The sequence below is a fragment of the Diuraphis noxia genome, unplaced genomic scaffold, assembly GCF_037042655.1.
Source record: "Diuraphis noxia isolate RWA-SAM2 unplaced genomic scaffold, SU_Dnox_SAM2 contig0003, whole genome shotgun sequence".
Taxonomy (NCBI): Eukaryota; Metazoa; Arthropoda; class Insecta; order Hemiptera; family Aphididae; genus Diuraphis; species Diuraphis noxia.
In genome coordinates, this window is record NW_028301713.1 from 47,523,640 (window position 1) to 47,535,564 (window position 11,925).

The 11,925-nt window shown below is 28.4% G+C and overlaps 1 long non-coding RNA gene across 3 annotated transcripts in view; it reads right to left on the minus strand.

Annotated features, from left to right (window-relative positions):
* LOC149057464 (uncharacterized) overlaps window positions 1-11,925 on the minus strand; it is a 14,631-nt gene continuing 2,706 nt past the window's right edge. For 2 of the 3 annotated variants that reach the window (XR_016190762.1, XR_016190761.1), the window contains exon 2: window positions 1-234. This is a non-coding gene — a long non-coding RNA (uncharacterized LOC149057464). Of the gene's footprint in view, window positions 235-2,971; window positions 3,641-11,925 lie in introns of those variants that run through there. The other variant, XR_016190763.1, reaches the window with a different exon arrangement.

Consider the following 11,925-nt stretch of genomic DNA (forward strand, 5'->3'; position numbering starts at 1 on the left):
TAGATTATTACTTTTCTATTATGTCTTTATTTATTCTATACAGTGTACAATAATATATATGTATACTTTGGGCATTGGGCCTAGTATGATGCGGTGGTTGACAGCAGTCACTAATTTGAGCTGTGGCATCGTCTGGCATAGCAAGCTCACGGATGCGGACCATTTGAGTTCTTTGCGACGAATCTTTGCCCCACATAAAACACGCATTCCAACCGTACCAACTGGCAACAAAAACTTCCACACAAAAACAATAAATAGAAAAATGTATAACTAGTAATTATTATACTAATTTATACACAATGTATGTATGGTCCATTATTTATTGATTAAATTGGTTTAGTAAAATTAGAAAAACCTAAAACACAATTCAAAAAAAAAAATTATATACATATAAGTATAAAAATAATTTTTAAATGTTAAACCCTAATAATTTAATATTGATCGAAACTGAATAAAGTATTTTGGGTTATACTTTATACCACGTACAAATTATGTTTTATTTATAATTTATAATATATAAATTATAAAACCAATAGTAAAGTTCTTAATACTTATAACTATAATGGAATCGTATCTTATTCTAGCTAGGTATACCTATTATATTATAGTTTATAATTGAATGTTTAACATATTATGGGCGTTACAAGGCGCGGGTGGATCAAAGGTAGAAATTATAATTATTGGAACCAATATAAATATAAATATTAAATAATATAAATATCTGTTTTAATTATTCATTTTACTATTTGCATTTTTATTTATTAATTGATTATGCTTTCTTTACGTCCAAATAATGTCCCCTCGTGCAAACGACTAAGTCTAAACGGCTATGTCCCTGTTTGACCTATTCGTTTTAAATAGCAGAAAAATAACAAAATATGTTTTGTAAAAAATAAGGGTTGTATAAATTTTCCAACATTTTTTCGATTAGTTTTAAAAGTTCAGAGTTGTTTAGCTTCGACCACCTTAAATTACAACTAGGTACAAATTGCTACCACCAACAGCCCTCGATCCAGTGAAGCCACTAAATAATATGATGTCCAATACTGATTTTCTGTCACCTGAGGAATTTAAAAATCACATGCAAGGGCGCTTAAAAAATTTTTTTGGGGGCTTGAAAAAAATTTTTTTATGGTATTGAAAAGATTTTTTTTAAATATTGCATAATTATCTATTAAAAACTTTGTATCCGACGAAAAAACAAAAATAACTTTGTATCGTCATATAATTTGAAAAAAAATTTCTACGTATTTACATAAAATAATTTAAACATTATTTAGAAATCAAAGTATATATACTATGCACGATTCACCCCCCTGACAAAATTCCTGGCGGCGCCTATAATCATGTAATATCTAACCTAAACATTAAACCTAACCACCTTCCTAAAATTTATCTAGATACTTCAAATAATATTTTCTGTCTCTAATTTATAAAAATAGGTTTATTATGACAGGCTGAATTTTTTAATGCTTAATACAGGTCAAAAACGGTTTGACAAAGACAATAATTACTATTTAATTACCGTATTTACTATAGTTTCTATGAAGTGTTATATCTATGTATAAAATTGCATCAACATGTTATGTTTAAAATTGTATTCGTGGTAATGAAAAACGGTAATATTATAACATATTGAGGTAGAAATGTAGGATAAATTCAAAGTTATCATTATTTATTACCAAGCTGCTTAATATTTCAAATCATCGGTTTATTATATTTTTGTTATTGTTATATCAGTTAAATTACCTATATACATCGTAAATAATATGTAAAACACGTCATCGCTGACCACTATAGAGTACAGACCAATGTGCTGATGTCTGTGAAATAATAAACAAATCAGTCATATAGCCCGTAATGAACCTATATTATAATATTATATTTATATAGGCAGTGTATAGTGTTATCTCGTGTTGTAAGACACTAGACGGTACTGAAATTTTGTCAACATGTTATTCACCAAGTAAAAATATACATAGTGCAAATAACATAAGTAGTGAAAAAGTTTTGAAGAATACCTACCGCAGTAAGTATTTGATTATTACCTACAGGAGACCAGAAGTCTCACATCTATTCAAAATGTAATGGTTATTATGTGATTAGTTGTGAAGTGCAGTATTATTACTTATTATTAATGTATTATGTTACACTTTTACTTTAAATATTATTATTACAGAAAACGAAGCAAATTTATTACTCACAATTTATAGTTCGTATATCACATTTGCCAGAATAAACAAAATCGCCTTCAGTAATAATCAAAGGTAACACGTAAATTTTTTAATTAAACTTAAAGTTACAAAATATTTATTGAAGACAGTTTAAGTAGATTTTTATGTTATTGAACTTTTCTATTCTAAGTTATAATGTAATAGTGTTCCAAAAACGGATTTTATACCTAACTTTGTTTAAGTTTTGTCCCTAAACTTACAAAGTTTAGAGTTAGTTAGAGGTATAATATCACAGCTATAAATAATGCAACATAACTAATTTTACCTATAGTTTTATACTTAATGGCTAATACCATTGATTATAGTAATCAATCCTATAATACCTATATGTTGTGAAAAATTAATATAAAAATATAATTTGTTATTAAGGGCCCGTTTTGCAATCATAGTTTAAACCTCAGTAACACTTTACCCACTGATTTTATCGGCCGGATTCCGCAGTTTAACCTTAGTTTAACTATTGTAAAACAGACCCTAAATTGGCTAAATTGTACATTTTCATGTTTTTGTTCAAAAACAATAAATATTAAAATTGATCATAAAATTCATATGTGGAAGAAATTCAATACAAAAAATATTACTTTATTAGAGTCATTATATTGTGTAGCTATAATAGGTATGTGAATTGTTTTCATAGACAATAGTTGTAAGTCAAGAAAAATAAAATAGATAGCCGATATAGGTAGGTACTTATAATCAATTTTTATTAAAGTGAGTCGAAAACACTGTGTACGTACTTTAAATAATGAATTATCTCTGTCGTGGCGTTAAATGATAACCGTTCGACTTCCAGAGTCCTGATGATGGTATACTATACGATTTAAGATAGTATAGTATAGTAGCCCAACTAATCTAAAAAAATGTCTACCAAAGTAAATATCTCTAATCAGCATTAAATAGCTAGAAATTCCCACACTACCGCATATTATATGTTATAATGACTATATATATGAATGCAATTATCATTCAAATTTAAATCGTAATTTCATCACTACAGTCGCTGACATAAAATTGCTATACCTAGTGCGAGAATTTAAAGTTGTTTAATACTGATCACAGATATTCATTTTGTAAAAAACTTTTCAAGACTGGCAACCAGACTATTTATAGCCGTGGTACTCTATAACAACTATCGTAGAATACTAGAACCAAAATAATATTACGAATTACGATCTATTTTGAGATTGATTGATATTAAATAAAAACATTAAAATTAATAATTGCTGATATATTACGTCTACATCTTTTTGGATTATCACCACGGCCAACTGCAGTGTCAATAGTAGGTTAATCACATGATTGTATTAAGGCGATAATGTCCTTAAAACATTCAGAACAAAATATAGGTTTAACCAACATTTGTTTAAATAACATCTATGGATTTTTGATTACAATTTATTATGAATAAATATAAAATATATAATATATAATAAATATATGTAGTGTAATACTACTGTGGATAATTTTCCTAGTATGAGGTGTTTTATAGATTTTTTTTTACTAAACACTTCAATAACATAATAGATATTAAATTATAGTAATTTTTATGATTAATAATTTTTGTGTCTTAATATGATTATTAATATTTATTATAATTATTATTGATTATATAAAATTGGGGGTGAATTTAATTCCATGGTGAACATTTTATTAAAAAACACTAAGTAATAAATGTTTTAGTACGCAACAAACACACCATGAAGACGAGTATTAAACCACCAATAATAACACATAAAACATTTTTTTAAATATTAAAAATATTCAGATCTTGCAGAAATAAAATTTTTAACTATTTCAGTCACGTTATATTATTTATCAAGTTCGGACAATTAATTAGGTATATAAATATAGGTAATCTATTGGAAATATTAAGAATAGGTAAGTACATAGGTTGGTAGGTACTATAGATCCACTTGGCAGGGGCCATTAAATATTTTATATATTTTCATATAATATGTTAGTCTAAATTTTTAGACTATTAATAATATCGATAACAATATTTTCTCTGCAACTACCTAAAACAGGTAAATATTTTATTACTTTTTTATTTTTTAAAATAGCATGCATTTACAAAGTCAATAACTTTAATATTTTGTATCAACCTGCGCAACGAACGAATGACCAAGCCGGATGTGCTTTTTAATAATTTTGTTTCAATTTCGAGACCATTAGCTCCGATATCGATAAAACTGAATTATTTATAACTCATATATATATTTTTTTTAATAACAAAAATTGTCCAGTCTTTTGATGACATTATTCTCTTCTCATTTGTTATCAAATAAATGGGCGGTCGATAATTGGGCCACATTATATCTATCTATTTTGTATAAAATATTTGTTTACATTTTACAACCTAGAAATTGAGTCACAAATTGAATATATATTTTTAAAGTGTACCCGGAGTTGGGCAATAAATGTACAGCTACAGCATAACAATTTATAAATATATAATTTTGTAAACAATATTGTAATTCCTACTTCCGACTTGGTTAAATATCTATAAGAGTCCATCTCGACAAAAAACTTAAACATTTAAAAAATAAACGATTAATTTAAAACGTTCACTGCCGTATGCTAAAAATTCTAATTTCAAACAACAACTTAAATACTAAAATAATAATCTACAATTAATCACTTCTCAAACGTATTTGGCCATACGGACTTCAAATTTGTGCCTCGGCCAACAAAACTAATACAATTAAAATACAAAATTTCAAAACATCTCGTTCGATAAAATTACTAACGCTTTTTTATTCTTTGTTTCTAATCATACGATCCACAAGAACACGACCTTCATATCAAAACAATTGATTAAGAAGCCGAAATTGACAATAGTCGATTTTTTAATAAATTCTAGCCTCCACTATAACCCACTCATAAGAAATTTACACATACCAAATCTCTTCGCAGTGTCGTGTCGTGAACTCCTATAATACCTTCTTGGATTCAGGCACGTAGTCAGAAAATATTCACTAGGAGGGCCAATTTTAGGTGGGCTCCCTTCTTCCCAACATTTGTATATTATAAAATGGTAGTTATCAGCATATCATCATTACTACAAATATATTATAAATATATAAAACCTAATAAGTAATGATACCATATTTTATCATTTTGCAAGTAACTATAGTAAGTATAATAATAAAAAAAATTTTTAATACATAAATAAAAATCAAATAGGTACAAAATAATGCTTTTAATAATTATAATGATAATAAAATCCAAATATTTAATATATATAAACACAATTTTGAAATGAAATACAATAAATATAATATATATAAGTACTAATATAAAAGTATTTACTATTTTTCTATTTTTATGTTTATGGAAAATCTATTAAAAATTTGAAAACAATAAAATTAAAAGCCATTATATAATAATGGGCCCTCCTGAATACTTTGGGTGGGCTTTCCTAAGGCCGGACACATATTAGGGTAGGCCAGGCACACGCTGGGCCTCCCTTAGCTACGTGCCTGCCTGGATAACCACTGAATACTTATGTGATAAGTAATTAAACCGTAGTGTCATTAATGAGTAACATCTTCCATAAATGTTTTTTTTTTCTATCCACGCTGTGTGTCATTTATTCTTATTATGTATTTTATGTATGTACAAAGTTATCTCAATATATAAGTAAGTAAAGATATGTAAATTAAGATTACAACGTAATGTTGTTAGGTCACAAGTTATATTTAAACATAAAATTAAAACATCCACCCAAAAAAAATTCTGCTTACGAGCCTGATTTTATAATTATATACATATATAATACGTATGTGCATAATATATCACTAACACTATATTATTAATAAGGTATAGGTATATATTCATTATACATAAGACGTGTACATGAAAATTGCATATGGTTTGACGGTCAAACTCTAACCTACAACTTTTAAGCCTGTATTTAAGCAACCTTTATTGGTTGATTATCAGGTAAAATATAGGTTCTATATTAAATGATTTGAAGTAGTCAAGTGAGTAATGTAGATGTGCCTGTGCTCGGGTCAATTCCTGAGTATCAATATAAATTCATTTAAAACTAATAAATATTGTAGATTTAAATACCTAAAATATTATTATATTATATGATATTTAAAATCAAGATTGAAAAAGACTTTTATACCTCATCATTTAAATCTGCCAATGACCAAAGACTAATTTATAAGCTAAAGATGTCGTAAATAATAAGTAAAATAACCTTATTTTATTAGCTTGATTTTAGCTTTTAGTTATTTGTTAACGGTAATAAAAAATAGGTTTAGAAATCTCATAATACCATCCTAAATATCATAAATTAATATAAATCATTAAATTAATAATACAATCTATTTATTGATTTCTTTAATTTACCTTTACGCCCAGTGCCCAGATAATCAAAGAAGGTAGCATTAGCAATAATAATAATCGTAATAAAAATATCGAAAATAAAACGCATGGATTCACGTGCCTCGTCAACATTTTATTGTTTTGTAGTATTCCATGCGTGTCGCAGTAACCTTATCGAGCGTAATATACGCGTAGGTTCAAACTATTGAAGGTATCACGTGCGAATTATGTGCTGTAGTGTCGTACTGATGTATAGTGATGTGTAAAATATATCAATGGCTTAGTGCATATAGTGATCATAGCTTATACTAATGTGTATACATTATAGAACAGTCCAAAATACACCATTTATAAGTGTGATAAATTATAAATAGTAAAACATATACATATATATATATATATAACAATATAACATATATTTTTTAATAATATGTAAACAGTTTATACTGCAGTGAATTTAAATCACAATTTTGAAGCCGTGGTTCAATATTATTTAAGAGGTCATTTCCCTGTAGACATATAGGAACCAAAATATAGCATGGATGCCATTTAAGTTTCTTATAAATGGTTTAATGTGATGCAAACACATTATGAGGCCGATTCCTCTCGTCGGGCCAATAATTGTGATTGTTTAAAAAAAGTTCACAATTTTAGTTTATTACAGCATTTTTAAAAACAATTTATCATAACAGCTATATTAAAACTGTAATATAAAGTATACCTATAAGTGAAACAGAACTGTGTGTATGAAAACTATATCTAATGTCTATGCATGAAGCATGAATATTGTAATTTGTAATTGAAGTTCAAAACGAAAAACAAATTGGTCAGACCCGACACTCGAATAAAGTTGGTCGTTGAGTAATAAGTCTAGCAAAGATGTATACTTTACAGTTACACACTTTATACATAAATAATATTTATACAACAAGCAGAATATGTTTGATAAGATTTTAATTTTTAATGTTTGAATGGTAAGACCAATGTATTAATTATTATCACATATAGGTCAATTATAAGGATAAAAATTACATGGGGGTGCGAGTACACACTCTGATACTATCCAAATGGCGGACTTAAAATATAGAGTATTGCACTGTTGCGTAGCTACTAGCGACTAGCCACATTGTTGAAAATTGTTCCGAATATTATTCGGAAACAGTTTTATATCTGTAAAAAGTTATAATCATTTTACAATATTATATTCATATCATATAATGACATAATTTTATAGTTTTACAGATATTATATTACCAATTTCAGGGTAATATCGACAATATCTCGAAATATACAACAGTGTCCTAGCAGTAGTTTATTTCACTGACGTCTCAGGACATTTTCAATAAGGTGGGATGACGGTTGACGGGATGTAATAATACATTACAGTAAAATCTGGGGGTAAATCCATGTAAAGATACAAATAGCTTTAGTCGAAATTGTCAATAGGACAATTTATAGTATAAGCTTATCATCACGGACTAAAATATAATCTCATATATATTGTATGTATTTTTATAACTATATATCATGCAGAATACAGATAGGCAGGTAAATATATAATGTTAATATATAATCTTAGTCCGTGTTGGATATATAAAAAATTATAAATGTAACGTTGTATGTATAGTATAACGCAGTTGCTGATAACTAAAAAGTGATTACACACAAGTTTACTGATTACTGATAGGTACCAAATATTCGCATCGTAGACCTCTTACCCATAGACTGAGCATGTCATGCAATCATGCCGACGGGGTTTGGTGTCGAGGTGACGGCAAATCGTGTTACAGTGATTTATTTTAATAATAAATCAATATAACGAAAACGTTGAAATCAAAAACATAACAAGTTTCTAATAATATTTAAAACAAATTTAAAGTCTATGATTCACATGATATAAAATGTTTGATATGGCTGTGGTTTGTCGTATGTGATATATATAAACGTATAGTTATATATTATAATACCTACTGAAGAGGGTGAGAATACTTAGTGTGCTGACCTTACATTTGTTGTCTCCGTCTTAAAACTCGTATGACATATAGTAATTTTTGTTCACTTATTGTTTCAATAGTGGGCTGTCATAGTTTTGATATTAGAGTGAATCTACTTATTATTAATAACTGCACTAAAGCGTCGGCTTTTATTTGATATTTTAATTTTCAAGCGAGATATTAATATTTCTGATTTCTAATATTTTATATAGATACCTTCTAACCTTCTATAATCTTGAAAATTAAAGTATCCAACACAGAGGATGTTCTTACGTCTTACCGAGAATTTTGAAAATAGGTAAATGCACTTAAATATCAGAATTAACAGCACACTATTTGAAACTATTAAAGTAGATAATATAGCATCATAGCCTGCAGCAGGAGCTGAAAAAATGCAGCTTTCGTGAAAATTAAAAAATACTTTTAGTCTTCTGTAAACACGCATTAAGTTATTGCAATTGGTATATATAAACTATAAAGATAAGTGCAAACGTTTTTTATACCTACCCACTGACTATTATCCTTGTCTACATTAGTTATCAGAAGTCCATCACCTATTGTTTCAAGAGTTGAGAAGTATATTTTATTAATTGATTGGAACGTCATAATTTTCTGTCGAGTAAACGTTCTTTTGATTAACCTCTATGAATTTATCATTTTATTTCAATTATAGCTGTTATTATCAATGTGACAATGTCCATCTACGATGATATAATAATTCAATATTCGTTTTAACGTTGACACGATGTAATATTTTTGATTAGGCATCTATCTTGGTTTTAGAAATTACCCTTAGGTAATCTTAGGACTTAGCGTCGTTTGTATATTTCAACTGTTGGTAAGACTGGTAAGTATTACCATTGATTATAAATACTAGTATTTTATAGCACCACTATACTATTATATATTTCGTGTAATGTACATGCCTCCACAAGGGGGGTCAGAAGGGCCTGTCGTTCATGCAAATAATTACTTCAATATACGTTGGAAAAATGTTTTACAATTAATTGTTATTTAAGAGGGGTCTGTATTTAGTTCTGTACCAGGGCCAAAAATATGATATGGGGACCTGTCTACTATTTTATAGCCACACCATCTAAACCCAGGCCCCCCACATCATATTTTTGGCCCTGGTACAGTGAACTAAATCCGGACTCCTCTTAATTAAAAATTAATTTTGAAACATTTTTTAATGTATATTGAAGTAATTATTTGCATGCACGCCGGGCCCCTCGAAAGTCTGGGCCTCAGTACCATGGGTCCTTCTGACCCCCTCAATTTGTGTATAGCAATTTGGTTAGTTGTCAACACCAGAAATTGGCCCCTCCATAAGGGACCGTCTTTTCCTCCAAAAATGAAATACTATTTTCCTCCAATAAATAAAATAACAAAATAGTTAATATAAATAACTTATGCATAGCCAAAAAAAATGTATTTGTCAGGTATTATGTTTGATACAAATAAATCAACAAACGTCGCTTTTTCAGACATGTTTAAATTAAAATTCTATAGAAACACAAGAACTATAAACATACCCCCAACACTATAGACACTAGTCGATGTACAGTTCGCTACTAAAAAGTAAAAATATAGTCTTATTGATGCGAGTATATCGTACATGTACATTCGTGTATCGTGTGTCTGTCTCACTCAATGGTGTAATCATAATAATTAATCGTTAACAACTGATACACAATTTAACATACTCGTAATATATAAGTATATACGTATATGCCCGTATGTTATAATATGTACGTATCTTTATTAGGCTTAATCGATAGCTGATATAGATAGCCGATACCAGAATGTATTCATCAATCGATAAGCGCAAAATGTGATCCTATAGCTCTACTCTATCTTTTTAAAACGGAACGTAATACCTACTACAACAAAAATATTTACTAAAATATTGGAGGAAAATATTATGCATAACTTTAGTTGAAAATAATGTGGAGGAAAATGGAAACCAACCTTTTTTTTTTGTGGAGGAAAATGGACAGTGGGGAAAAACGGTATCTCGATTTTGGAGGGAAATGGAATCGCCCAAGGGACCTATATCCACAGGAAATATAGGAGATAGATCCTCATGAATTTTTCAGATTTCAAGCAAAGAAACGTACCTATTCAGTGTACTTTTTTCACTTTAGCTCTGATTTTATTCCTTCATTAGAAGTTGTTTAATTTTTTTACATATTCAGGAATTTCTATTCTTCGTGTATATCGGATGTCATATTAATATAAAGATAAAAATACATTTTATAAAACTATAGACTAACTATGCAAATTAATATCATTATTTTTATATATATATAAATAGTATATACATATCGGTACGTTTATTGATAAAATAATTTATTTTTTTATTTTAACAAAGTTTGTTTACGACCTTTGTATTTATTTAACTTTTTTTCCGCTCATAATTAAAATAATATAATATAAATTTAATGATAAATAAATAATCAACAAGCGCCGAGTACTGAGGAGTAAAAGAAATAATATTAATTATATTGGCATCATGCATAGATGCTGTGGTTCGAGTTAGTTGACTGTAATAATAATTATTGTACTTTTGTAGTAGGCACGAAATAACAAAATATACGCCGTATCATTATAAATAACTGATGTCTATTGAATCACAACAAATTTGTTAAAAATATTAAGGTACTATTATTAATAATTCTCGATCGCTGATAGCTTTAAAATATACATTATAATTTATGTCATTATTATTTAGTTGTTTAAATTTCGAAAAGCATAATACATTATTAGATAATAATGTTATTAAAATAATTTCAATTTTAAAAGTTTAAATAATTCACAAGTTAAAAAATACCGACCACTAAGTTTTGACGATCCCTAAATACTAGCACCCACCACCCGGGGCAGTTGAAGCCAGTTCCCCCACGGCCCCACCCTAAATACACCCCGGGTCATAACACTTCATTAACCGTCAGCAACAATCCATTTGACATTGTAGTCTATATAATGTTTCTTACTTCAAATACGTATTCGCGCTTAGACGATCACGTGAAAACAGTTTATTTAAACATTAAACGATATTTTTCATAAGTTGGTCCAGTTTTCTCCACATCTGACAAGCTGTTCGATTATTCTCAATGATTTCTTTGGGAACAATTAACTGATATTTTTCCCCTCCCATCACCTTGACGGCTCGACATATTTGATATTCCTCGCAACTGGTAACCGCGACTATTTCCGCGTCGTTGATTATAGTGATTTATTAGCTTCCACCGTAATGTCAGTTGTGCGATGACATTTTGGGAAAATAAAAGTGAAATTTAAAATATGAATGTATAGTCTATAGAATTATTTACGCACGTTTGCGAGTCTCATCACTTCCG